We start from the raw sequence: 27,468 nt of genomic DNA, 5'->3' as shown, positions 1-27,468 counted from the left end.
CAAAAGATGGGCTACATTGAGGTTAAAGAGAATTGCTTACAGGAACCTACTTAATTTGCTAATTTTGTTTTCAGTCATCATCCTTCCTAATGCCACTTTAATTTTTAAAAAATCTTTTAATTTTTCCTCACTATGCATAAAACATATCCCCAAACTGTATTATATTGTAGCATTCCCAGTCATTCTTTTCAATTTTCTTAGTATAGTATTTCTCCCTGTGTACTTGACTGGAATTTCCTTGTGTTTTCTGAACATGGCACGTGGCTTCATAGCTTTCACTTTGCTCCTTCTGTTCCTACACCCTGAAATGCCTTCCCCATTTTGGCCAGTTGAAATCTTCCTTATATTTCAAGACTCAGGCCAGAATCCACTTCTTCCGTGAAAGTTTCCCTGACCCACCTCTCCCTAATCCCATCTCCTCTCCACCACTAGTGCAAATTTAATAGCAGTTATTTCACATATTCACTAAACTGTACTTTCTTCATAAGTGACAAACATGTCATTCATCTTCATCTCCTCCCCAGGCAGTGTGTATAGTGGTTACACTACTAATGCCTGTTGAATTAATCCATCCTAGTATTTATCAAAGTAAAATTTTAGAGTACAGCTTTCATCATGTAACTCTTATCTTCAGAAAATTTGGGTGAATTTCTCCCTCTATGCCAGAATTAGGTAGAAAATTTTTAGTGTAGAATTTAAGGTGTTTCACAAATAGTGGAACTAACTTATCTTTTTAGCCTTTCACCCCCTACACACACCCCCATTTCTTACCTACATTCAGCTTCACTAACATGTTTCCTTACTCTCCTCCCAAGATACTCTGGGCTTCCCCCTTCCCTCACCTGTGACTGACTTACCATTTTTTGTGTGTGAAGGTTCCCTAGGCCACTCTTTGACAAACTTGAATTTGCATTCAGCTCACCTGAGTGTACGTTCATTTCTCTCAAAAAAGTTTTGAGTTTGATACTTCACTTTCTGTGTGTCTTTTTTCCCCACTACATGGTTTTGTTTGTTGGCAGATGTATTTTATAGTAATTTGCATCTTTGATATGGATGCTCCAAAACAGTTCTTGATTGATAATTATAAGCATGAACAGTTTTCAATATAGTTACCAAAAATGTTTCCTAAACCCATATGCCCTTTAGTCAGTGCTGGGAGTAGCCCCCTAATCGGTCTTTTTCTTGCCCTAAGTAAAGAGGCTTTTCCACTTTTGACCATTTCCAATATTCATTCATTCATTGATCAAGAATTTATTGAGTGCATACTAAGTGCTATGGCTAAAACATGAACACACCAGACAGAAATTCCACCATTTTGGTGTTTGTATTCATGTGTGACAAGAAGGGGAGAAGTAAATAAATAAACAAACAATATAGTATGATAGATAAGGGCTATGAAGAGAAATAAAGCTGAGAAAGGAATGCCGAGACGAGGAAGTGCTGGGATGTGGCTTAGGTGGGGTTATAATTTTCAAGGGAGGGTAGGGTAGTCCTGGAATGGCTCATTAGAAGCCTCCTTTTGAACAAAGACCTGAAGGAGATGAGGAGGGGAGATCTGCATGTATCCGGAGGAAGAGCTTTCCAAAGATGGAACAGCAAGTGTAATGATACCGAATTGAATGTGTGTCACACTTGGTAAATGGTCAGGAGGAAGACCACATTGGCTAGAGCAGTGGGTAAAGAGATGAGATGAGGTCAAGAGGGGAGAGGGATCAGATCTTCTCTGGGGCTTGGGTGCCACTGTAGGGGTTTTGGCTTTTATTTAGAATTAATTGGGCAGTGGAGACATTGAGCAGTTTTTGCTTGGTTCGATTTATCTTGTTAAAAGGATCACTTTGCTTGCTGTGTGAAGAGGAAAGGCAGAGATAGGTAGAAGAAGAGGGGCTGGCAGTGGCTGTTGAAATGAGCCAGGTGAGAGGTGATGGTGACTTAGACCAGTATGGTAGCTGTGTAAGTGATGAGAAGTGATCTGCTTCTGGATATATTTTGGCCATGGAGCTGGCAGAATTTACAGACATACTGTGAAGGAATTGAAACATTCAGGTAATTTTTTTTTTCTTTTTCTTTTTTTTTTTTTCTTAAGATGGAATCTTGCTCTGTCACCCAGGCTGGAGTGCAGTGGCACAACTTGGCTCACTGCAACCTCCACCTCCCAGGTTCAAGCAATTCTCCTGCCTCAGCCTCCCGAGTAGCTGAGTTCACAGGCATGTGCCACCACACCTGGCTAATTTTTTATTTTTAGTAGAGACAGGGTTTCACCATATTGGCCAGGCTGGTCTCAAACTCCTGACCTTGTGATCCACCCGCCTTGGCCTCCCAAAGTGCTGGGATTACAAATGTGAGCCACTGTGCCTGGCCCCATTCAGGCAGTTTTTATGATAGAATGATTAGAATGAAGCCATTGCCTTTCCAGTGTATTCTCTTGTTGCCTCTGCCACCCACACAAAGATACATCCTAGTCCAACATAGGGGGATAGCCACCAAACATTTTGTTAAATATGAGAGAAAAACAAGTGACCTCTCCTACACAGTCACTAGATGGCACAGCATCTTTTCAGTCAATTATATTTTTTAACTTTTTATTTTGAAATAATTGATCTCAGAGGAAGTTGCAGAAATAGTACAGAGATCCCCTGGACTCATCACTCAATTTCTCCCAGTTGGAACGTAACTATATAGTAGTACATTATCAGAACCGGAAAACAACATGGTCACAATACTGTTAACTAGATGCAGACCTTACTCCAAATTCTCCAGCTTTGGCAGCACTCGTTTTCTTACCATGTATTTTTATATGGCATTAGAGTACAGCTTTTTGGGTTTCAGATGAGAATTATTGTCATTAATTATGTAAATCTCCCACACACAGGCCAATGATTGTGGAATACTATTATTCCTGTCAATGTTGATATGTTAAGTAATATATAGCATATATTACTTAAATAACATTTTATATATAATATATATTAACATATATATTACATAACACATATAAACATGGATGTTTATATGTTGAGTAATATATGGGGCTTACGGATTGTTCTAAGTATTCCCAAATGGCTTTTCTACAGTAAAAATATGTACTTTCTTTTTTATCACTCTCTTCCTTCATCCCTCCTTCTCTTCTTTCTCTCTTTTCTTCCTGTCTCTCTTTTGTCTTTCCCTTGCCCTCCCTTGCTGTCTTTAGTAGTAAGGAAGAGGTTGGGAGGGAGGGATGTTATTCATTTAAAATTAAAGAAGAGTGGCTTTGCCTACTCTGATAGGAGTAAATTTTAAGAGCCTTATTTCCTATTCAGCTACATTTGTAAATCCACAGATGTTCCATTGGTAAAGATGAACATGTTTTGCTCTTGCATATTGGAATTCTCCATGGTCTTTCTTATTTTAAAATCACATAAATTTATTTTTTTGTTGTGGACTACCATTTATCAACAATTCTATGCTCAAAACTATGTTCAAAGAGGAAGGAAAGAATAAATTCAATCAACAGCAGAAGATTTTGGTATGGTGCATGATGAATCCTTGCTGGATAGGTATCTCGTCTCTTGCCAGTTGCTATTATGGGACCTTGGCAAATTGCTTATTAATCTCTCTGCCTTAGTCTCTTAAGACTATTAATAATAGAACTGCCTTCATTAGATTAGGATAATGTTTTTAAATACCTAGAATTGTGTGGCACATAAGTGCTATAATGTTATTTTGTAAATTAAAAAATACCTGAGAGTAGAATTTACGTTAATATTAGTAAAAAGTCATTGGAACAGAAAATATGTAAATATTTTCCGATTCATTTGTTTCTTCAATAAATAAATAATTGGGTTAACACAGTTCAGTATTATTATTTAGTAGAAGTATTGAATCTCAGTATTTATATTGTATTTTGCAAATAACTAACAACAATCTTTAAAGCTTTAAAAAGTCACAAATTGAGATTGAATGCCACTTTGATAATAGTTGCTAAAGATTTTCAGTTTTGCTAATGAATGTCTCTGGTAGAGGAAAGTAAGTGCCTTGGTACTCCATGGGTGAAGGAGAGTTACATATTTGACATCTGTGTAGTGTATGAAGGAGAAGGTTATACTTGGGAGAACTTGTTTAATTCTGGATTTCCCATTCTGAAGAAACCTTTTTTATTTTTTTCCCTAATAATTGCATAAGAGATTGTCTTAGAATTTTTCACACAGAGACTGTGTAAGTTGATACTTAAAAAAATGTGTTAGTGGAATAACAATCTTAGCTCAGTATCAGCAAAGATATTAAAATATTTGTTTTCTCAGCCTATCCTGTTGTTTTAGTGATTCAGCCTTTTACTGGCAGTACTTCCTACTTGATCAATTACTTTTCTTATTTTAAAGGAGCCTAAAGTGCCATCATTTTTATTGGATACACTGTCTCCCACCTACTTAGCAAACAACCGACAAGCAATTAACTTTTTAAAAAAGAAAAGACAATTTAATATCAATTTCATATGGTGTTTTCTGAGCAGGAAATGCTCACCTGTGTGGGGTTGATGGGTGGAGCTCTTCTGGTGAAGCCTGTTCTGCAAGTGTGAGTTTAGGCTGGGGCGTTTCTGTGGTGTTGCAAAGCAGTATGTGCTGAGAGAGGAGGATTAAGCTCCTGGAGGCAGAGCTCTCCCACACACTTGCTGGCTTATTGGGCTCCACCGACTGGATGAAAACAGGGCCAAGAAGAGTGCTGCTGCAGGGGGTCCTGAAAACAGCTGGAACCTGGCAGTGATGTGGGACCTCACTTGGAGTTAACCTGTGGTGGTGAGGTTGGAACCAGTGTGATTATGATTTATTTTCTACGTTCATGTACGGAATGCAGAGCTGTTGTATCCTGATGAATCTACTGCTAAATATAGTCATTTGGAATAATTTTAAGTATTGATCTTAAAACTTGTACCACAAGAGGTAAGGAGATCTCAATCAGTCATTTAAATATTTGACTCAAACAATCTTCAGAATTTTTCGCTGAAACTATTTTTAGATTATATTTGGGCACATGCTACCTTGGTTGCTCTTAGGTGAATGGTTAATTAATTACTTAGAAATTCAGCAATTGAGCATTAGTATTTGTCATGTTTGTAGAGAGGTGATTACTTTTTGAAGTAGGTTTTGCTGATTGTACAACACAGATGGTTATTTTCCCAGTCGGTTTCAAGAAAATATCTTTTTTTCTCTTATTTCCAATTAGCTTATTTCTTGTTTTCTATACATTAGGTTAATATAACAAAAATTTTTATGATTAAAAGAACCTGCCTTTATTTCTTAAGCTGCCAGCTTATATCATATTTTTAATTTTTTTCCTGGTGGGTTAATAATATTTCAATTATTGATGAATGGAAATGGCCAGTGCTAATACACTTAAAATAATTTGGTAGACTGTATAAAGAGGCTCCTTAAGTTTGCATAAGGAAGTAAGCTTTCTGGCCTTTTCCCTTCAAGTATGGTGCTTTCCCCCTTCATTGGTATTGGTATTGGAAAGGATAACCATCTCCATCCATAAAATATTTTGTATTAAATCTCAGAGATTTTACCACTAAGGTGGTATTCCATATGTATATGGTGTTTCTTTAGACCTCAGTAATAAATGCCTTTCATTAAAATAGCATGGAGAACAGAATTTTCTCTGAATCACAAATCAGCCCTTAATAGGGCTGATTAGTATGTTCAGCTTCTTAACAGAGGTTGAACATTTTTCTTTCCAGTGTTTAAATGATATCAATATTTTAATTTTCAAAACCATAAATGGGGGAATTTCAGAATTTAGAGCTCTTTTTCATAGTCAGCTTTTTAAGAAAGCATCTACTACTCATATAATAATGGTTTGAACTACAATTTCTTTTTTAAAAGAAGAATGCTATATGGCATTTAGTGGAAGATATCAGAGATCTAGAATGTCTTAGGTTAAGTTTATATTTAAGAAAATTATAGGAGGAAGGACTAGAAAGTGATGTCATGTTCTCAGTCCTGAATCCAGGATAGATAGCCAGATTCCATGTTCTGGAAAGCTGAGTCAGTTTTCTGGTTAGCCCTGTACTGCAGGGATTCTCAAAGTTTTCAGATCGAATGTAACAAGAAATTGTAGTAGTAATAATAGCTCCTATTTATTGACACAGAATTAAACGTTTGGCACATACATTTCATGTAAGCATCATAGTAACCTTAGTGAGAGCTGTTGTTAGGGTCATTTCCATTGTGAGTGAAAGAATTGAGACTTAAGTAGGTAATTTGCTCAAGATCTTGCAATTGGAAAGTGATTAGGGACTGAATTATAACCCTTTGGTCTGATTCCAAAGCCTATTTCTTTAACAAGAACTCATTGTCAGTTCCATACTCACCAAATATAGAACCTTTCCCCTCTACTTCCTGCAACTCAAAACAAAACCCACAAAAACAAAAACCACCTATGATAGTATCAAAGTTTTACACCAAACTTCATAGCTTAATAAAATGCAGAGAACTATGTGACATTAAAGTATGTATGATTACATTTTAATATGACAAAACTTTATCTCAAAAGAGAGTTTTTACACCGTTAAAATTAAAGTTCTAAGTTTTCTGATTTCTAGAACTAATATATGTTTTGGTAGTCCTGTTACCTTTGTTGTACCTGAATTCCTAGGAATATGTGTTTGTTATATTAAATTTTTGTAAGAATACACAAACATGTCCTCCTGAAATAGTACTAGCTTTTAAGCTTCTTATCAAATAGTACTAGTTCATGCTGGAAAAATAAGAGCCTAGACAATTTAAAATTTCTTAGCAGGTTTTAAAATCTATATTCTGTATATAATATCCCATTCCAATGTTAAAATACTTTAAGTGTCAGGAATATATATCCACTTCATGTTTTTTCCTCCTGCTTCTGGTAAAATGCAAATCTTCCTTTTGTTCTGTTTTTAGAAATGAAATTAGTCATAGTCTCTTATATAATAACTGAGTTGGTAAAGTCAGCAAGTTAAAAATACTTCTTACTTTGATTTTGTACCAAGTTGGGAAACAGAACCAATCGTATTTATTATTTTAAATTTGTAATTTAAATTTTGAAATAAAAATTAGTATCACTTTTAGCAGGAAAAAGGTGTAGCTTATTTATATCAAGGTAAAATAACATAACCTAAATTTGTGCCTTCTTTGATATTTATAACTGAAATCTGAAGCTTCTAGAAAAGTCAGTGTATAATGTAGATAGTAAGAGTCTTATCTTAACCATATGACCATTTTCCCAAGGGAACTATGATTTTTAAAGGTCTAGCATGAGGAGGTTCCGTTTTGTAACAGTTTTTGCACTCCTCTAGGAAGGGCAGCAGCATAGTGGTGTTGCTTTGGTTTCATCTTTAATCCTAGAGAAGAGATACGGTTTTATTCAAATATCCCAATATTTTAGTTAACCGTTGGTATGCCATTCAACATGAGTTGTGCTGGTATTCTGAAGAAGCAGTTTATGGCCCATTTTCTGCTCTCTTTTCTCTCAGTGAATTGTTTTTACCTCTTCTGTGTCTAAAAGATTCTTTTCTAAAATCTACTACAGATTTATTTTCTAGATCCCTTAATGTCATTCATTTGCATTCCAGTCAGTAATGCCTTTAAAAATGGTTACTCTTCTCTCATAATTAGGTGGAACCCTGTTTGACTTATGTAACTGTTGGTAGCTTTCCCATTTTTCAGTTGAGAGCCATTACTAGTGGTGCTATTTTAAATGTAGCCTTGCATGTATATGAATTTCTGAGATACTTGGTTTTATTCCTTTGAGGTTGGAACGTTCAGACAGCAAACTGTTTCATTTAATTCCTGATCCGGCCCCAGATATCTTTTCTGTGACAGCTCTTGCAGCTGTTGTATACATCAGTTAAAGAACTGTGGTGTTTCCTATTCCAAAATTGTTTGTGATAGATTGATCAAAAATGATTCTGTACTTTCTTACTCCACAATTGCTTTGCAGTACATTAAAATTCAAGACTCAATTTATCTAAAAAAAATTTTTGACATATACTTGGGATAGGGGTGGGAAATGAAGCCCAAGGTTGAAAAACTGTTACGTTCCTGATTTTAAAAAAGTGGTTCCTAGAAAGACAGTGAGAATTTTGCTTTGTGAGCATCAACCTGATAGATTATAAGTTTTCTGAAGTTCAGAACCTACAGATAATATTTACCTTATTTTTCTTTTACTGCAGTAAACTCTTGAAACCTATGTCAAAAAATAATTTTTATAAAGTATATGGCATTTTCTAATAAAAAGAGTATTATAAGTGACCATGGTACTGTTGATCAAGGACTTGCAAGCAAATAAAGAAGTAAACAACAATATACCTTATGGCGTGACTAGCAACTGTGAATGTCCTTAACAATTAAAGATAGTACAAGCATCAAGTCCAAGAAACAGTTATAAGCATGTTATGTAAATTAGTTATGTACGGACTCCTTATTACGGCTAAGCATTCATGGAACTACATAATTAAAATTAATTTAAAAAGTGTTAAACCTAATATGCTTAGTAATCTTTAACAGTTATTTTTTATCTTAAATTTTTATACCAGCCTTTTTCCAAGATGAGTTAGAGAGCCTAATTTTTTTTTAACAGAGCTCTCCAGTTACGTTTTAAACAATGTCCTTTTTTTCTCCTGATAAATTTCCCGAAACTAAAAGTATGTTTCATAGATTTTAGAGCTTTGTATGCGACTCACACTTCATACATTCTCAGAGTACTTTATGATTTCTCAGGTATTTTCATTAAAATCTAGAATCATATTGCCTGGTTAAACTTTTCATTTTTCATATTATTAATCTGAAGTCTAAACTGCTTAATTTCCTTTTCTAAAATCTTACAGTGAGTTATCAGCAGAATCGGGATTAAAACCCTATCTCCACATTCTTGGTCTGGTACTTTCTCACTAGCACATGCCTTAGCCAATAATGGCATGATTGGATGAATGACCTTAATTAGACTATAAGTCTTATTATTGGAAAACAATAAAAGCTTTCAGTTACTAGGTCATTGGTTCAAGGATGTATTTTTAAATCTTCAGATAGGATTGCTAACATTTTATGCTTACTACATGTTTTTACCACATATACAACTATGTATTTAGATATTATAGGATATTACCAAATAAACTAAAGAAAGTGAATTGAAATATGAATAATAAATTATCTTGATAATTAGAACTAGATATATAGAAGGGAGGAAAGGAATAAAATTTCGTTATTCTGATAACTCTTATTACATTTAAGTTTTACACAGAATGTGCTGGGAGATAATTAGAATTTATTTAATATACCTGTTTTTTTGATATCAACTTTTAAGGAGGTAAACTAAAATATTAGCTTAATAGATGGAGAGAAATCATTTGATAAAGGTCAACACTTGTTCCTTTTATATATCTTGGCAATTAGGGCTAGGTAATTTCTTTATATTTAAGGTTTCTACCCAAAAAACCCAAGTGAATTCTATTCTTATTGGTGAAATAAGAATTTTTAAAGTCAGGAACAAAATAAACATTTATTGGGGGTCCAGTGAAGTTAGACAAAAAGAATTAAAAGGATTGGACGGGAAGAATCAAATATGTATTATGATACTACAGTCAAATTTTAAGAAATAATAACAAGATTCAGCAAGGTTGCTGAATAAAGGGTAAATAATCCAAAAACAACAATAGCACGTTTATTAAGTTTTTCTGTCTAGCACTAAGTGCTTTATAATTTTAACTCATTTAATTCTCACAACAATGCTGTTGAGCAGTTTTTTTAACTTTTTTTTTTTTTTTTTTTTTTTTGAGATGGTGTCTCACTCTGTCGCCCAGGCTGGAGTGAGTGGCGCAATCTCGGCTCATTGCAAGCTCCGCCTCCCGGGTTCACGCCATTCTCCTGCCTCAGCCTCCCCAGTAGCTGGGACTACAGGTGCCCACCACCACGCCCGGTTAATTTTTTGTATTTTTAGTAGAGACGGGGTTTCACCATGTTAGCCAGGATGGTCTCAATCTCCTGACCTCGTGATCCGCCTGCCTTGGGCTCCCAGAGTGCTGGGATTACAGGCGTGAGCCACCGCGCCTGTCCCCTTGTTTTTCTTTTTTGAGACCTGATCTTGCTCTTGTCGCCTAGACTGGAGTGCAGTGGCACGATCTCAGTTCACTGCAACCTCCACCTCCAGGTTCAAAGGTTGCAGTGAACCTGCCTCACAAGTAGCTGGGATTACAGGCGCCCGCCACCACACCTGGCTTATTTTTGTATTTTTAGGAGAGAGAGGGTTTCACCATGTTGGCCAGGCTTGTCTCGAACTCGTGATCTCGTGATCCGCCCACCTTGGCCTCCCAAAGTGCTGGGATTACAGGCGTGAGCCACCACACCTGGCATAAACTTTTTCGTAGATGAGGAAAATGAAGTACTGATAAGTTAAATATTTGTCCATAATTATACCGTTAGGAGCTGCAGAGGCAAGATTGGAACCCCAGAGGGTTCCTCCTCAGTCTACCCTTTACAACCCTGCTAATTGCATTTCTGTACACCAATAATAAATGATTAGAAAATGGAATTTAGAAAACACCATTTTATAACATCAAGAAAGTCATAAAGTTCCTAAGACTATCTATAACAAAAGTTCATAAGACTTTTATGAAAGGAAATTAGAAACATTTATTGAAGGACATAAACGAATTGTAAATAAGTGGAGAGACCTATTATGTTGATGGAAAGGAAGACTCAATATCATAAAGAAGTCTGTGTTCCTCCAAAATAATCTATAATTCAATGCAGCTTCAGTGAGATTCCAAAAAGTTTTTTTCTCCTCCTAATTTGACAAGCTGATGCTAAAATCTATGTGAAATGGGAAACAGCTAAAAATAAGGCAGTTTTAGAAAATAATAGTAAATGAAGGGACTCATCTTTCCAGTTATTAAGACTTACAGATTAAGAAAGTGAGGTATTGATAGAACTGAGAGAAATGAGAGAACTCAGAAACAGACATCTTACATGCTATATGCATTTTTCACATAAGATAGAATCAGTCTTACAGTTCAATGGTGAAAGGGTTATTCAATTAAAGGTGACAGAATAGTTGGTTATATATATGGAAAAAAGTATGTATCTCTCCCTAAAATACATGAAAAAACAAAAGTTTTTAGGAGAAATAGGACAATATGTTTATGACTTCTAAGAAAATATCTTAAAAGTACAGAGTGATTCCTGTACCTAAAGACATTTTAAAATTTGTACAGGAAAAGACAAGCCATAGACTTGGAGTCAGTCTTTATAATATGTAAAGGATTCGTTTCTATATTATGTGAAGAGTTCTTATCAGTAAGAAGAAGAAAACAAAATAGAAAAATGGGCAAGGATTTGAACAGTTATTTCATTGAAGAAGAAAACTGAATGGCCATATAAAACATATGAAAACAATGCCTGTTCCGATTAGCAGTCACAGAAATGCATATTAAAGTGAAATATAATTTCAGAAATTTGGCAGAGCTAAGTAGAACAAAGATATGAAGAATGAGGACTGAAAAATGCATCTAATTAAAGTGTATATTGATAAATCATTTTAGATAATATTTTAGCAAAGTTGAAATATGGTTGAAAAGTAGCATATTCTACAACCCAACAATTTTCGTCCTAAACATGAGTGCCAGAGAAGTCCTGTCACTTGTGCCCAGGGAGACACTAGATTATACATACAGTGCAGTCATGATTGTAAGAACAAAACACTTGTAAACTCTGATAGCAGGAAAATGGAAATATAAGTTGTGGTACATACTTAAAAGAGAATATTGTAATGTAGTTTAAGTGATATACTGAGCCAGAAGTGCCATGGATAAATCTCAGAATACACAGTTTTGCAGAAAGTTTGATACCAGATGATTCCATTTCTGAATTTGAAAAACACGTAAAATGTTAGTATTGTTTATGGCTACATACACATATTGTTACAGTATAAAGACATGGATGGAAATGATAAATGCTAAATTCAGGATACAGGTTCTCTGTAGGAGAATAGGATTGCAGAAACAGAGTGGCTTCAGCTATATCTGTTATACTTAAGGGAAAATAATCTGAGGAAATACTGTGGCACAATGTTAAGATTTGAAAAACCTACATGATGGGTACATGGGTATTTATCATATTATTCTCTTAAATATTTCTATATAGTCAAAGTATTGAGCAATTTTAAAAAAATAAGTACATTGACATTGGGCTCTAATACTTTCTATCAGTTCCTTAGATCCTGATTTTCCAGGGCAGTCGTACCCCAGGCCTATGTCTTCTGGTCATGTTTTCCGGTTAGTCTGTGCTAAAACTGGTCTCTAGAGACTTATGTGAATACAAAGCGAATTAAGCATTAAGCCAGAAGGCTTTTAACTAGTAGTCAGGTTAAAACTAGGTATAATACAATAGGAGTTTTGTTTCAGCACTTTTCAATTCTTAACATTTGTTATATTTTTCTTTTGAAGAGCAGAATTTTCAGAACATTTTTAGTTCATTAAATGGATTTGATAGTTGTCTAGAGAAAAATCCTTCATATTCATTAGTGCAAATAGATACATTGTGCTTTAAATAAAAGCAATTTATGGAATTTTAAATTAAAATTCAAACCTTTTAATATTTGTTTAACGTAAAGTACTTTAAGGTATGCAGCAGAGACTGAGAATGATAGAATTTGTGAGATTATAAGAGAACCTTAAATATTACATAGTGCAGTTGCCTGTATTTGGATTCTCCTTGCTTAAATTTCTACCAAGTGGTTATCTAATCTATGTTTGGGAACTTTGAATAAAAGACAGGATATTGTGTAAAAATCCACTGGACATGTTAAACATTACTCTCATATTTTATTATACCTTTGGTCTAATCAGAACAGTCTGCACAGGTATTATATATTCCCACCACTACATTCTAATTTTGTCTGCTTGATGTTGTGAATTTATTACCTTTCCTAAAACTTGATGTATATAATCAAATAAACTTAATGCTGAGGCCATTATCTTGGGACAAACCATGTTCCTATACACGCTCAGAAATTAATATAAGCCCAGATTTGTCTTAAGTCAGTCTAGAAGATTTCTGGGAACCAATTCCTAAAACTTTAGAGAAAGTATTATGAGAAAGCAAGAATTCGTTGGGATTGCTGGGGAAGTATTATACTGGTGTAATTAAACAGCACTGCCCTGCCTCTTCATGCCAAGGTTCACTATGGCTTAATGAACTGCATGTTTTTTAGTATCTCTCTATAAACTGGTTATTGGTATCATAAAGATTTACCTTGGAGATACTAGGTTGTGTGTCATACTGCTAAGGCTTTTAACTACTGGAAAGACTGGTCTGGTAGGGTTTGTCTTTGGTTTAAAAAAAGATTGCAAATATAAAGTGTGTCATGTCTAAATAACGTTGTGGCACATGTTGTATTTTAGCTCTCAAGTAGGAAATCTGAATACAAAGTAGTGTGGTTTGCTTTTGTCTAAGTATTGTTTTGCATTTTATTTTTTATACATTTTATCTGTAGAAATACCATTGGTATCATTTTAGTGTCTCTAATCCAGGATGTTTGGTGGACCTTAACCCTCACAGCCTTGCTTGTCAGTGTTCTTCTGTAGAAATGGGTTTGTAAGCACTTAATCATCTAACTCTACACCCTGCTTTCGTCAGTAGAAATCTTCTGATATAATTGATAGTATTAGATACTTTGCTCCCCAAAAGGTAGTAACTAGTGATATTGAACAGGAAGGCAACAGGTGGAGATCAGTGCTCGTGTCTCAAATAAGCTCTTTTTGGTTACTTTAATGTCTAAGAAATGGGAAGAAAGTTTAAAATGAAGAAAACTAATTTATAGTTTTGCTCAAACCGTACTACAAGGCTACTGTAACCAAAACAGCATGGTACTGGTACCAAAACAGAGATATAGACCAATGGAACAGAACAGAGCCCTCAGAAATAATATCACACATCTGTAACCATCTGATCTTTGACAAACCTGACAAAAACAAGAAATGGGGAAAGGATTCACTATTTAATAAATGTTGCTGGGAAAATTGGCTAACAATATGTAGAAAGCTGAAACTGGATCCCTTTCTTACACCTTATACAAAAATTAAGAGGGATTAAAGAATTAAATGTTAGACCTAAAACCATAAAAACCCTAGAAGAAAACCTAGGCAATACCGTTCAGGACATAGGCATGGGCAAGGACTTCATGTCTAAAGCACCAAAAGCAATGGCAACAAAAGCCAAAATTGACAAATGGGATCTAATTAAACTAAAGAGCTTCTGCACAGCAAAAGAAACTACCATCAAAGTGAACAGGCAACCTATAGAATGGGAGAAAATTTTTGCGATGTACTCATCTGACAAAGGGCTAATATCTGGAATCCACAAAGAACTCAAACAAATTTACAAGAAAAAACCAAACAACCCTATCAAAAAGTGGGCAAAAGATATGAACAGACACTTCTCAAAAGAAGACATTTATGCAGCCAACAGACACATGAAAAAATGCTCATCATCCCTCACCATCAGAGAAATGCAAATCAAAAACTACAATGAGATACCATCTCACACCAGTTAGAATGGCGATCATTAAAAAGGAGACAACAGGTGCTGGAGAGGATGTGGAGAAATAGGAACACTTTTACACTGTTGGTGGGACTGTAAACTAGTTCAACCATTGTGGAAGAGAGTGTGGCAATTCCTCAAGGATCTAGAACTAAAAATACCATTTGACCCAGCCATCCCATTACTGGGTATATACCCAAAGGATTATAAATCATGCTGCTATAAAGACACACACACACATATGTTTATTGTGGCACTATTCACAATAGCAAAGACTTGGAATCAACCCAAATGTCCATCAGTGACAGACTGGATTAAGAAAATGTGCCACATATACACCATGGAATACTATGCAGCCATAAAAAAGGATGAGTTCTTGTCCTTTGTAGGGACGTGGATGCAGCTGGAAACCATCATTCTCAGCAAACTATCGCAAGAACAGAAAACCAAACACCACATGTTCTCACTCATAGGTGGGAACTGAACAATGAGATCACTTGGACCCAGGAAGGGGAACATCACACACCGGGGCCTATTGTGGGGAGGGGGGAGAGGGAAGGGATAGCATTAGGAGATATACCTAATGTAAATGATGAGTTAATGGGTGCAACACACCAACATGGCACATGGCACATATATACATATGTAACAAACCTGCACATTGTGCACATGTACCCTAGAACTTAAAGTATAATAATTAAAAAAAAAAAGTCAGGAAACAACAGGTGCTGGAGAGGATGTGGAGAAACAGGAACACTTTTACACTGTTGGTGGGACTGTAAACTAGTACAACCATTGTGGAAGACAGTGTGGCAATTCCTCAAGGATCGAGAACTAGAAATACCATTTGACCCAGCCATCGCCATCCCATTACTGGGTATATACACAAAGGATTATAAATCATGCTGCTATAAAGACACAAGCACACATATGTTTATTGCAGCACTATTCACAATAGCAAAGACTTGGAACCAATCCAGATGTCCATCAGTGATAGACTGGATTAAGAAAACGTGACACATATACACCATGGAATACTATGCAGCCATAAAAAAGGATGAATTCATGTCCTTTGTAGGGATATGGATGAAGCTGGAAACCACCATTCTCAGCAAACTATCGCAAGAACAGAAAACCAAACACTGCATGTTCTCACTCATAGGTGGGAACTGAAAAATGAGATCACTTAGACACAGGAAGGAGCACATCACACAGCGGGACCTGTCGTGGGGTGGGGGGCTGGGGGAGGGATAGCATTAGGAGATATACCTAATGTAAATGACGAGTTAATGGGTGCAACACACCAACATGGCACACATATATATATGTAACAAACCTGCACATTGTGCACATGTACCCTGGAACTTTAATAAAAATAAGAAAATAAAATGAAGAAAACTAATTTAAGAGATTTATATATGGAAGTGTTACTAGATCCTCAAATTTGGGTATAATTAAATTGAATATTTTTATTTATATCTCCAAAGCAGTGAAATTAATCTGTCTTGATAAATAATTGATTATTTAATTACGTATGCCAGAACTTCTCACTGTCTGCCACAGTGAGGAGGAGTCCAATTAAAATAACATCACCAGCAATGCTGAAACTATGCAGAACACAGTTTAATCTTCCTTTGAAGGCTTTTGGAATCACTTAAGACTTTATGTGTAGTCACCATTATGAATATCCATTATTTCAATGTCTCAGATTGGGATATAGATTGGCAAGAAGAGACCATATCCACCCCTCCCACTCACACACCCAGTTTAGATGTAAAGTTCTAATCTACGTAGTAATGTTTTGTGGAAAGGTAACAATGCAAAGTGGCCATTCAGAGTAAAAGCCATAGCTGCACGTATATCAGCACAGTTTCCCAGAGCCCTGGAGTGCCAAATGGGGGCACAGAGTTGCCAGTGACACCCTCCATTATCTTAATTTTATGCTCTATTGCAACTCTTACTTAATTGGGCCTTGTGTCACTATTTAGGAAAAATAAACATGAACACTCTTTACCCTAACAGGAAAAGATAGCATGTTTCCTTGTTCGTGATCTAAACTTGCCAAACCAAGAAGCAGAGTCAGTACCTAATGTGCTGGGAAGTCATGTTGTACACAGGCTGCTTTTGACTAATGAAGTGTTATTGTGTGGGAGTGTTTGGTTGGAGGATCATAACTATAAATATGTTTCCATTGACTTACCACTGAATTGTGAAGATGTATGTTTATTGGTCAGTATAGAATTCCAGTTATAAAATTGCTAATCGATGTGAAAGAAACAACTGTGTTCTTTTCTCTACTGTTGAGAAGCCTATTCAATATGGCAGACTACTGCTGTGGTTTAAAAAATGTTCTCCCTCCATTTGTGTTGAAAATGGTCACTTTTTCTTTCTTTCTTTTGGATACTGTTACTACTGACTCAGGATTTTTATTTATTTGATGTTTTACGATCAGTTATAACCATTCTTTATGACGCATGGATTGTCCCAGATCTGCCCACAAGAGTCTGACTCAGCCCTTGTCAGGGATCCCTCAGCTGTGGGCATCCCCTTGCTTTCTGTTACAAGCTTTCCATTCTCATCTTGTGCTTTGCCTGCTTCTGACTTGCATTCGGGGTTCGTTTTGATAAGGAATGTTATTTAACCACTAAGATCTGAGACCAGAGATCTTCATTGCAACCGATATATCATTATTTCTAAGCCTTTTAAAGTGGATAGAGCTTCAGGAAAGTGTGTGAGTGTTTTAGTCATGAGTTCATGTTGATGTTTCCAAGTCAAAGTTAACATTACAGGTTTTTCTTCTTAACCTTTAGATCTTATAATTGTATCTCATTTTCTCTCACATGGAAAATCTTTGTTTTGTCCCACAATATGTATAAAGTTGTTTCCAAATTACATTACCAATATCATTGCCAATAGTAAAGGAGGTGGATGGAGTTAAATATTACTTTACTTTGCAGGGTTTTTTTTTTTTTTTTTTTTTTTTTTTTGTCCTTAGAATATATCCCACTAAGCATGTGGTCCTTTTTTTTTTTTTTTTTTTCTTTGCATTTTTTATTTCCATAGGTTTTGGGGGAACAGATGTATCTGGTTACATGTGTAAGTTCTTTAGTTGTGATTTGTGAGATTTTGGTGCACCCAACACCTGAGCAGTACACATTGAACTCAATTTGTAGTCTTTTATCCCTCACCCCCTTCCCACCCTTTCCTCTTGATTCCCCAAAGTCCATTGTGTCATTCTTACGCCTTTGCATCCTCACAGCTTATCTCTCACTTATGAGTGAGAACATACGATGTTTGGATTGCCATTTCTGAGTTACTTCACTTAGAATAATAGTCTCCAATCCCACCCAGGTTGCTGCAAAGGCTATTAATTCATTCCTTTTTATGACTGAGTAGTATCCATTGTGTGTGTGTGTGTGTGTGTGTGTGTGTGTGTGTATCACAGTTTCTTTATCCACTTGTTGATTGATGAGCATTTGGCATTTGGGTTGGTTCCACATTTTTGCAATTGCGAATTGTGCTGCCATAAACATGACTGTGTAAGTATCTTTTTCATATAATGAATTCTTTCCCTCTGGGTAGATACCCAGTAGTGAGATTGTTGGATCAAATGATAGTTCTACTTTTGGTCCTTGAAGGAATCTCTATACTGTTTTCCATAGTGGTTTTACTAGTCTGCATACCCACCAGCAGTGTAGAAGTATTCTGTCTTCACTGCATCCAGGCCAACATCTATTTTTTTTTTTTTTTTAACAAAATGGGAGATGTTACAACTGACACCACAGAAATACAAAAGATCATTCAAGGCTACTATGAACACTTTTATGCACATATACTAGAAAGCCTAGAGGTGATGGATAAATTCCTGGAAAGATAAAATCCTCCTAGCTTAAATCAGGAAGAATTAGATACCCTGAACAGACCAAAAATAACAAGCAGTGAGACTGAAATAGTAATTTAAAAAAATTACCAACAAAGTCCAGGATCAGACAGATTCACAGCTGAATTCTACGAGACATTCAAACAAGCATTGGTACCAATTGTATCGACACTATTCTACAAGATAGAGAAAGAGGGAATCCTCCCTAAATCATTCTATGAAACCAGTATCACTCTAATACCAAAACCAGGAAAGGACATAACTGAAAAATAAAACTACGGGCCAATATCCTTGATGAAAATACATCAAAAATTTTTAACAAAATTCTATCTAACCAGAACCAGCAACCTATCTAAAAGATAATCCACCATGATCAAGTGGGTTTCATACTAGCGATACAGGAATGGTTTTACTTATGCAAGTCAATAAATGTGATACACCACAAAATTAAAAAACAAAAATCACATGATCATCTCAATAGATGCAGAAAAAGCATTGGACAAAATTCAGCATCCCTTTAAAACCCTCAGCAGCAAAACTTGCATGCAGGGGACATACCTCAATGTAATAAAAGCCATCTATGACAAATCCACAGCCAACATAATCCTGAATGGGGAAAAGTTGAAAGCATTCCCTCTGAGAAGTGGTCCTTTTTAAAAATATTTTAAGTTTAGTTTTGAACATGTAGAAAGAACATTCACGTGATTCAGAAGTCAAGCTATATAAAAAGGTATACTCAGAGAAGTCTCACGCCTTATTCTTACCCTTTTCCCTGTTCCCACCTGTTGTTTTTAACCTGGTTTTATCAGTTTCTAGTTTATTCTTCTAGTGTTTCTTTTTGCAAAAATAAGCTCACGTGTACATGCATATTTGTGTGGGTGAATTTGTGTGTGATGTGTGTATTCCTCATCCTTTCTTATTCTAAATATGCTGTTCTCTGCTTTGCTTTTTTCACTTAATGTATCCTGAAGAGTACTCCCTATCAGTAGGTAGAGATCCTCGTTAAAAATTAAAAAAGCAAAAGTTAACAAATAATACTCTGTGCGGATGTATCATAATTTATTCAACCAATTCCCTATTAATGCTCTTTTGGGTTTCTAATAAACATATTTGGTTATTTTTAAAGTAACCTAGTGTTTTAAAATGTTTTGAAATGTTTAAACTGTTTATTTGTAAACTCTGTATTCGGGCCTATGATCCCAGCTTTGCATACCCCTTAAGCCTCATTTCATACTACTGTCCCCTGGCTCGCTACCCCTCTCATGGCTTCCAGCTCAGATATGACTTCCTCAGAGAAACTGTTCTTTACCTCTCTGTTTAATGCAGTTTCTTTCAAGTCACTAATACGTCAGGCTGTTTATTTTTTTATTAGCCACTATAAATAATCTGATAATACTTTGTTGCCTTCATTTAGGCAGTGCCATTTAGTGGATAAGAGTTTGGGCTGTATGCCAAATGCCCTGATTTGGAATCCCGGTTATGTGACAGTGGGCACATTAACCTAGCATTCTCTGCCTCAGTTTCTTCATCTAAAAATGGGTATAGTATTAATATTTTCCTAATAGTGGGCTGTGAGAAATGAATGATTAATAAATATAAACACTTAGGTAGTTATTTGTACATACTAAGTGTAAAATAAATGCTGGCTGTATCCATATTACTATTTAATCATTCATTGTCTGCCATCAGTAAGCTCTGTGACAGCAAGGACCTTGTCTCTCCTGTTCCCCATCGTAATCTCATGACTTAGAGCAGTTCCTAAGTTATGGTAGGCACTTACACATTTGTTGCTAAATGATTAACAGTTAATATTCACTTTCTATTCCTTTGAAACATTCTTAGAAATATGTTACTTAAAGAATGCTTTCTTATATACATCATATGCAGTCACCAAATTTGACAGTTATTTCATCAAATTCAGCATCAAAATATAAATGCCTACTGTTAACATGTATTTTGGAAGTTCTGGACAAAATCTGAAACAAATCAGAAGCTTTTACTATCAGACAAAAGCTAGAATGGCCATATTTACTTTGACACAGTTACATATCCATGAAATTCAAAAGAATCAACTAATATCCTTCTAAAATTATTGAGAGTTTAGTAAATGATCAGATGTGAGCTATACATTAAGAAATTGTTTTCTGAGAATAGAGAACTCAGAAATAAGATTGCACACCTACAACCATCTGATCTTCAACAAACCTGACAAAAACAAGTAACAGGGAAAGTATACCCTATTTAATAAATGATGCTGGGAGAGCTGGCTAACCATATGCAGAAAATTGAAACTGGACCCCTTCCTTACACCTTATACAAAAATCAATTCAAGATGGATTAAAGACTTAAATAGTAAAACCCAAAACTATAAAAACCCTAGAAGAAAATCTGGGCAATACCATTCAGGACATAGATATGGGCAAAGATTTCATGACGAAAACATCAAAAGCAATTGCAACAAAAGCAAAAATTGACAAATGAGATCTCATTAAGCGAAAGAGATTCAGCACAGCAAAAGAAACTGTCATCAGAGTGAACAGACAACCTACAGAATGGAAGAAAAGAAACTGTCATCAGAGTGAACAGACAGCCCACAGAATGGAAGAAAAGAAACTGTCATCAGAGTGAACAGACAGCCCACAGAATGGAAGTAAAGAAACTGTCATCAGAGTGAACAGACAGCCCACAGAATGGAAGAAAATGTTTGCAATCTATCCATACGACAAAGGTCTAATATCCAGAGTCTACAGGGAACTTGAGTTTACAAGAAAAAAACAATCCCATTAAAAAGTGGGCAAAGGACGTGAACAGACAATTCTCAAAAGAAGACATTCATCCCGCCAACAAACATCACTGATCATTAGAGAAATAGAAATCAAAACCACAATGAGATACCATCTCACACCAGTCAGAATGGAGATTATTAAAAAGTCAAGAAACAACAGATGCTGGCAAGGTTGCAGAGAAAAGCGAACACTTTTACACTGTTGGTGGGAATGTAAATTAGTTCAGCCATTGCGGAAGACAGTGTGGTAGTTCCTCAAAGATCTGGAAGCAGAAATACCATTTGACCCAGCAATCCCATTACTGGCTGTGTACCCAAACACATATAAATCTTTCTATTTTAAAGGTATGTGCACCCATATGTTCATTGCAGCACTGTTCACAATAGCAAAGACATGGAATCAACTCAGACACTCATCAATGATAGACTGGATTTTAAAAAAAGGGGTACACATACATTATTTTATGCAGCTATAAAAGGAACAAGATTATGTCCTTTGCAAGGACATGTTTGGGGGTAGAAGTCATTATCCTCAACAAACAAAGGCAGGAACAGAAAACCAAACACTGCATGTTCTCACTTATAAGTGGGAGCTGAACAATGAGAACACATAGATGCATGGGGGGAACAGCACGCAGTAGGGCTTGTCGAGATAGGGGGAGGGAGAGCATCAGGAAGAATAGTTAATGGATGCTGGGCTTAATACTTAGGTGATTGGACGATCTGTGCAGCAAACCATCATGGCACATGTTTACCTATGTAACAGACTTGCACATCCTGCACATATACTCTGGAACATAAAATAAAAGTTGAAGAAAAAAAATTCTTTTCCAGCATACTAGTAATTACCAGTGAAGGGCATAATTGACGCAAGGTATTATTCTACTAAAGCAGAAAAAAATTAAGTTACCTAGCAACATTCCTAATAAGAAATATGTGGAATGAGTCCTTTATGAGGAAAATTAGAAAAATCTTTTGAGAGATAATAACATTTAGAAAAATTATGACATACACTTTCCATGTAGAAATATTGAATATTACAGAAATTAAAATTCTTCCAAATTATTATATAATGTTAAATTGTTGCAAACCAAACTTACTAGTTTTCTGGGGATCTTGTCAAAATTATTTTAAAGTTGGTATGGAAGATGTTTAAAAATGAACATGGCCGGGCGCGGTGGCTCAAGCCTGTAATCCAGCACTTTGGGAGGCCGAGACGGGCGGATTATGAGGTCAGGAGATCAAGACCATACTGGCTAACACAGTGAAACCCCGTCTCTACTAAAAAATACAAAAATCGAGCCAGGCGAGGTGGCAGGCACCTATAGTCCCAGCTACTTGGGAGGCTGAGGCAGGAGAATGGCGTAAACCCGGGAGGTGGAGCTTGCAGTGAGCTGAGATCCGGCCACTGCACTCCAGCCTGGGCGACAGAGCGAGACTCCATCTCAAAAAAAAAAAAAAAGAACATAAATGGTTTGATGACCACTCTGTAACAAAGATTCATTACACACAATCTGCTAGCAACTAGGGGAGAATAATTACACCAGCCTGTAACTTTTAATATAGTAATATTATATGTGACAAACTTCTGAAGTTAACCTCTATACTATAAATGCCTCATTAGTAGAAAAGTGAGCATGTAGTTTAATTTTACTGTGAGGAATCTCAGATACAACAGAGGTTATAATTTACTCAGAGTTTCAGGAGCATGCATGTCAGAGATAGCATCAACATTGTATTGAGATTGCAAGTAAGTTTTAACAGGTGTTATAGGAAAGGATGAATATTTTGCATTTAATCTGTGTTATGGTCTAGGATGACGGCTTTGTTGTACTTTGTCCAAGACTTTTACTGGTTTTAGCCTGGAAAGTTCCATGTCTCAGGAAACTTGTCAGTCGTGGACTAACCAGGATGGTTGGTCACCTTGTGTAGTCTATAAAAAAGAACTAATGTCTGTAAATAATGTTTTCCGTAGAATGAAAAGAAATGGATGGCAGATGTCTAATCTTGTGTAGAATAGCCCATCTAGTGTTCTATCTAGGCCATAAGTTACTCTAGGCACACAAGGTTCCCTCAGGAGTCCTCATCTGTTCAGGAATGTTAAGGTTTGGATTCATTCACGACTGTATAGTAGGAGAGGAGCAAAGCAGGACGGCCAAATAAAAGGCTTCACTGATTGTTTCCCCTTCAGGAGTACCAAATTTCACAGCTCTACACACATGAAAAACCCCCATAGGAACCAAAAATCAGATGAGCACTCATAGTAGTACCTGGTTTTACCTTCCTATTGCGGAAAGAAGCACTAGAGAGGGTAGGAAAAACCAGTCTTGAATCACCTTTGCCACCCCCTACCCTGTCCCCCAGTAGTGGCCCTGTGGCACACAGCGAGAATCTGTGCTCTCTCTTCAGGGAGAACTGAGGGATTTTGAGACTTTATCTTGAACTCACTGCTGCCCTGTCACAGTGGAAAGCAAAACCAGGTTGAACTTAGATGATGCCCATCGTGGAGGGAGCATTTAGACAGCCTTAGATAGAGGGGAAATCTCCTATCCCAGCAGTCAGAACTCAGCTGCAACTAGCCTCACCACTGCAAGCTAAAGTGCTCTGGGGCCTTGAATAAATTTGTAAAGCAGTCTAGGCTGCAAGGACTGCAACTCCCAGGCAAGTCTTAATGCTGAACTGGGCCCAGAGCCAATGGACTTGAGACACCAATGACCTACTGAGACACCAACCAGGGTGGCTAAGGGAGTGCTTGTGCCACCTCTCCCCTTACCCTAGGCAGGACAGTTTGTGACTCCAAAACAGATCCCTTCTTTCTGCTTGGGAAGAGTAGAAGGAAGATTAAAGAGGACTTTGTCTTGCATCTTGGATACCAGCTCAGCCGTGGTAGGAAAGAGCACTGGTGAGAGTTGTGAGGCCCCCATTCCAGCCCCTAGCTCCTGGACCACATTTCTAGATACACCTGGGGCCAGAAGGGAACCCACTGCCTTCAAGGGAAGGACTGTCTTAGCAGGCCCCATCACCTGCAGACTAAAAACCCCTTGGACCCTGAATAACCAGCAGTGATACCTGGGTAGTATGCCATGGGCCAAGGGTGAGACTCTGAGGTAAGCTGGCTTCAAGTGAAACCCAGCTCGTTCCTAGCTGTGGTGGCTATGGTGAAAGACTCCTTCTGCTTGGGAAAAGTAAAGGGGACTTTGTCTTGCACCTTAGGTACCAGCTTGGCCACAGTGGGATAGAGCACCCTGCAGACTCTTGGGGACTCTGATTCTAGGCCTTGGCGCTTGGTCAGCATTTCTGGACCTGCCCTGGGCCAGAGGGGAGCCCACTGCCGTGAAGGATGAGTTCCAGGCCGGGCAGCATTAGCCACAAGCTGACAAGAGCCTTTGGGCCTTGAGTGAACATCAGTGGTAACGTGGCAGTACTCCCTGTGGGCTTGTGGTGGTGGCCATGGGGTGGGGCTCCTCTGCCTGTGGAAAGGGGAGGGAAGAGTAGGAAGGACTGCGTCTCGTGGTTTCAGTGCCAGCCCAGCTGCAGTATAGTAGAACAACAGGTAGATTTCTGAAGTTTTTGACGGCAGTTGCTGGCTCCTGGACAGCATCTCTGGACTCACCTAGGGCCTGGGGGAACTCACCGCCTTGAAAGGAATGACACAGCTGGGCTGGCTTTACCACTTGCTGATTATACAGTCCTAGGTCCTTGAACAAACACAGGCAGTAGCCAGGTACCAGTTACAGTGAGCTTTGGGCAAGACCCAGTGCTATACTGGCTTTGGGTTTGACCCAGTGCAGTCCCGGTGGTGGTGGCCACGGGTGCTTGTTTCACCGCAGCTCCAGGTAGCTTATCACAGAGACAGAAAGAGACTTTGTTTGGGAGAAAGTAAGAGAAGAAAACAAAAGTCTCTGCCTGGTAATCCAGAGAATGCTTCTGGATCTTATCGAAGACCACCAAGGCAGTACCTGTACAAATTTGCAAAAACTACAGCATTATTGAATTGGGGTGTCCACTAATTCAGATACAGTTTGTATTGTGATGCAGATCACAACACTCAACTTCTTTTGAATACCTGGAAAGCTTTCCTAAGAAGGACAAGTACAAACAAGCCCAGACTGTGAAGAGTACAATAAATACCTGACTCTTCCAGTCTCAGACACTGACAAACATCCACAAGCATCAAGACCATCCAGGAAAACATGACCTCACCAAATGAAGTAAATAAGGTACCAGGCACCAACCCTAGAGGTGTGTGACCTTTCAGACAGAGAATTTGAAATAGTCATTTTGATGAAACTCAGAGAAATTCAAGATAACACAGAGAAGGAAGTCAGAATTCTATAAGGTTAGGAGGTTGAAATAAGAAGAATCTAGCAAAAGTTCTGGAGTTCAAAAATGCAGTTGATGTACTGAAGATATAGCAGAATCTGTTAATAGCAGAATTGATTAAGTGGAAGATTAGTGAGCTTGAAGACAGCCTGAAAGTACACAAAGGAGACAAAAGAAAAAAGAATGAAGCATGCCTATAAGATCTAGAAAATAGTCTTAATTGGGCATATCTAAGTTACTGGCCTTAAAGAGGAGGTAGAGAAAGAGATAGGGGTAGAAAGTTTATTGTTCAAAGAGATAGTAACAGAGAATTCCCAAAATGAAAGATACCACTATCCAAACACAAGAAGTTTACAAAACACTAAACAGATTTAACCCGGAAAAGACTACCTCGGGACATTTTAATAATCAAACTCCCAAAGGTCAAGAATAAAGAAAGGAAACTAATAGCAGGAAGGAAAAAGAACATACAATGGAGCTCCAGTATATCTGGCAGCACACTTTTCAGTGGAAACTTTAAGAGAGAATGAGTGGCATGACATATTTACAGTGCTAAAGGAAAAAAACTTTACCCTAGAGTAGTATATCTGGTGAAAATATCCTTCAAACATGAAGGAGAAGTAAACACTTTCCCAGACAAAGAAAAGCTGAGGAATTTCATCAACACCAGACCTGTCCTACAAGAAATACTAATGGGAATACTTCAGTTGGAAAGAAAACGACATTAATGAACAATAAGAAATTATATGAAGATACAAAACTCACTGCTAATAGTAAGTACACGGACATGGAATATTATAACACTAACTGTGGTGTGTAAACTGCTCTTAAGTAGAAGACTAAATGATGAACCAATAAAAAATAATAGCTAGAACAACCTTTCAAGATGTAGACAGTAAATAAGATATAAATAGAAAAAACAAAAAGTTAAAAAGCAAAGGATGAAGTTAAAGCATACAGTCTGTTAGTTTTCTTTTTGCTTGTTTGTCTATGCGGTGTTGTTATCTGCTTAAAAATGGGTCATAAGATAGTATTCGCAAGCCTCATTATAACCTCAAATCCGAAAGCATACAATGCATACACTAAAAGTAGAAAGCTAGAAATTATATCATACCACCAGAGAAAATCACCTTTACTAAAAGGAAGACAGGAAGGAAGGAAAGAAGGAAAAGAAGACCACAAAACTATCAGGAAGCAAATAACAAAATGGTTGGAGGAAGTCTGAACTTATCAATAATAACATCGAAAGTAAATGGACTAAACTCTTCAATAAAAGACATAGAGTGGCTGGATGGATGAAAAAACAAGACCCAATGACCTGTTGCCTATAGGAAACACACTTCATCTATAAAGAAGTACAGAGACCGAAAAGAAAGGGATGGAAAAAGATATTCCATGTCAATGGAAACCAAAAAAGAGCAGGAGTAGCTATACTTATATGAGACAAAATAGATTTCAAGACAAAAACTATAAGAAGAGACAAAGAACGTCACTATATGATAATAAAGGGGTCAATTTAGCCAAAAGATATAACAACTGTAAATATATATGCACCCAACACTAGAGCACCCAGAAATATCAAGCAAATATTGTTAGAGCTAAAGAGAGAGAGATCCCAATACAATAATAGCTGGAGACTTCAGCATCCCACTTTCAGCATTGTACAGATCTTACAGACAGAAAATCAACATAGGACCTAATGTGTACTATAGACTACATAGACATAATAAATATTTACAGGACATTTCATCCAACAGCTACAGTATACATATTCTTCTCCTCAACATGTGGATTATTCTCAAGGATAGCCCATATGTTAGGTCACACAAATCTAAAAGTATTCAAAAAAAAAAATAAAGAAAAAAAGAAAACATTGAAATGATATCAAGCATCTCTGGCCACAACAGACTAAAATTAGAAATCAGTAACAAGGAATTTTG

The 27,468-nt window shown here is 36.8% G+C and overlaps 1 protein-coding gene across 5 annotated transcripts in view; it reads left to right on the top strand.

The window, feature by feature from the left end:
- The window catches only part of ARHGAP32 (Rho GTPase activating protein 32), a 310,104-nt gene that overhangs the window by 242,842 nt on the left and 39,794 nt on the right, over positions 1 to 27,468 (top strand). Inside the window, exon 1 of one of the 5 annotated variants that reach the window (XM_033208057.1) lies at positions 4,536 to 4,913. The exons of the other annotated variants lie outside the window; for them this stretch is intronic. The gene's annotated coding sequence lies outside the window, so the exon portion shown is untranslated. Of the gene's footprint in view, positions 1 to 4,535; positions 4,914 to 27,468 lie in introns of those variants that run through there. 5 annotated transcript variants of the gene reach the window in all.

This window comes from Trachypithecus francoisi, unplaced genomic scaffold (assembly GCF_009764315.1).
Source record: "Trachypithecus francoisi isolate TF-2019V2 unplaced genomic scaffold, Tfra_2.0 Lachesis_group8, whole genome shotgun sequence".
NCBI classification, from domain to species: Eukaryota; Metazoa; Chordata; class Mammalia; order Primates; family Cercopithecidae; genus Trachypithecus; species Trachypithecus francoisi.
This window is presented reverse-complemented; position numbering and strand designations above follow the sequence as displayed.